The following is a 2,500-nucleotide window of genomic DNA, read 5'->3' as shown; positions in this document are numbered from 1 at the left end:
ATATGATCTTATTACCGAATTTCTTGCCTATCTTTTATTTAAAATAATTCTAACAGTTTATTTTCTAAAAACAGGGGGGGAAAGTATAATAATGTATTGTTTTACTGAGTTCAAAAAATCTTTCTTACCAAATATTATTGATTTATTTATCTAATAATAACGGTAAATCGTTAAGTATGTGAGGGCAAGACTTTGAAATCCATAATTTCTTGCATCAAAATTCGCTATCTTTTCCATAAGGCCTTAACTGTGTTTTTTTTTTCAAGATGTTAATATATTTTTGGCATAAAAATATACAACAATATATATAACAAGCTGAAGTTCTTACCATGAATATCAATTTACAATTGTATGTAATAGTTTAGATTTGAATGTATATAGAAATGCATATTATTAAATTGGTTAAATTATTGAACTAATGTATTTATTTATAAACAGTTCTATTTGAATTTGGTCTAGGCAGTAATGCACTGAAATTTAGAGAATCTACCACAATCTTTGGTAAATCGATGCACAGCTAAAGGAGATGATTTGTAAATCTGTATTTATTTTGCGTAAATTCTTTGGAAATAGCTGTTGAATATGTGCTCGGCTTTTTGCATAATTATATGCAATACAACTCAAAAATGTGTGAATGAAAGGGAAATAACTTTTTCATCCTTGCAAGTGAAATACGATGTTTCTGCTAAGTTTGCACCGCGCGGATTGAAAATTATCAGGAACAAATTGTTTTAGTGCACCTGGTGCAAAAGTGTCTTATTAAGAAGATCAATTTCCATGTTTACGATGAATGTCCAAATTATAAACAAATGTTTGGTCAGTTAACGAGCGCCCGGAACCGAGGCGGATACGTAGTATTCACTGATTATAAAGCCTGCATGTGTTCCTATGGCATCTCATTAAATGATCGAATTAAAAGTTGACTGTTTATTGTAAACAACGGGATGGGAATACAAATTACCAGTATCTCCCCCAAGAAATGCTGATATTATTAAGAAACGGGAAACAAACTAACATGCGGGTCACTGGACAAATACAAATTGACGTTAGAACAAACGAAACTAATAGTCAATAGTTTTGCATTAATGATAAATTTGAAATTTAAATGAATTAAAAGGTCAACAAATTCTATTGTCTCCATTTTGAATTCGAGTGTTTCGGTAGAATGGAATTAAATAGATTATGAGAAACAATCTTTTCAAAATATATATCATTTATTAAATTCTCCCACTTCAAGTTGACAAAATGATATTGAATCTGACAACTGACCAGGAATCAGAAAGTTGACCTTTTTCCGTTGTGGGGTCGAAACTCCAGGTAAGCGACGGATCCGTGCGCGGGACAATTTTTCACCCACCAGTTATTTATCGCTGGCAAAGACTTACATCCTTACACCGCTGTACGAGGCGTTGACGTTCTGTCGAGAAGAAATGCTTCGTTCCATATGACGGTTTAAGACATGTTATTAATGTCACAAATATAGTTCATACTTATTCCCGGTGGGAAACTTGTGCTGCATTACTCCACTCTACGGGATTTATTTACTGTAGGATTTATGTGAAAATTATATACCGCTTTTACACGGTGTGTTTATATTTCTGTGGAATATAAAATATCTATCCCAGTGTATATATGCACGCGTTTTTGTCGGGAGGTGAGTTGATGTGTATCACTATGACCTATTTAACCAATAAATTGAAAAATGGGGACAATTCATACCAATGTTAATACATGTGGGGAATTTATACAGAAACACAACTGAATGTTTTAGACAATATTTGGGGGAGATTAATTTGAATTTTTCTCTAATTCTTGCGGACTTGTAGCATGGCCGTAAATTTCGTCTAGACAAGATAATAACCGGCAGTGAAATTCGAAACTTTCAATTAGTCTTTGTTTATTTTAGTACGAAATGTTCCTATTGCGAAGAATAGAAATGGAAAGTTGAACATATCCGGGATATTGCCGGCCCCAACACACGAAGGGGGTTTATCTCAAAATCAACGATTATTTATTATGATTATTTTCTGTTTCTTCAACTACATTCTTTTTATTTGGGTTCACCATTAGTAAAATTGTGTGCGCGATACAATTTTGAACCAAAACAGCGTAACAGATTTTATCTATCTTTGTATTTTTTAAAACGGTTTCATGCGTACAAATAATTTTCTTTACATAAAACTTGCTCTCTTTTCCCCCGTTTTTCCATATTAAGTTTTGGGTGGAGGAGAAGTTTCTTTTTGTTGGAGGATCACTTGTAGACATAGTCGCTCGAATTGATTAATGGGTTTGCCATTGACCACTGGGTAACATCTTGGTCGATATCAAAATTCTAAAAAATCGGATTTTATGCAGCTTTTACTGCTCGACTGGTTCTATTTTTCACGTCCATTTTATTCATTAATGCAATAAAATGGTCGCCTTTTTCCTAAGGAGGGGTTAAAGAAAGTTAAAAACCAGCGCATTTTCTGACAGTAATGCGTTTTGTACATTAAAAACT

At 33.1% G+C, this 2,500-nt stretch overlaps 1 protein-coding gene across 2 annotated transcripts in view; it reads left to right on the top strand.

Annotated features, from left to right (window-relative positions):
* LOC105337870 (homeobox protein Meis1) overlaps nucleotides 1-2,500 on the top strand; it is a 55,599-nt gene that overhangs the window by 3,215 nt on the left and 49,884 nt on the right. The window contains exon 1 of one of the 2 annotated variants that reach the window (XM_034469378.2): nucleotides 1,386-1,654. The exons of the other annotated variant lie outside the window; for it this stretch is intronic. The gene's annotated coding sequence lies outside the window, so the exon portion shown is untranslated. Of the gene's footprint in view, nucleotides 1-1,385; nucleotides 1,655-2,500 lie in introns of those variants that run through there. 2 annotated transcript variants of the gene reach the window in all.

This window comes from Magallana gigas, chromosome 6 (assembly GCF_963853765.1).
Source record: "Magallana gigas chromosome 6, xbMagGiga1.1, whole genome shotgun sequence".
Taxonomy (NCBI): domain Eukaryota; kingdom Metazoa; phylum Mollusca; class Bivalvia; order Ostreida; family Ostreidae; genus Magallana; species Magallana gigas.
The sequence above is the reverse complement of the archived record's forward strand: the minus strand, read 5'-3'. Positions and strand labels throughout refer to the sequence as shown.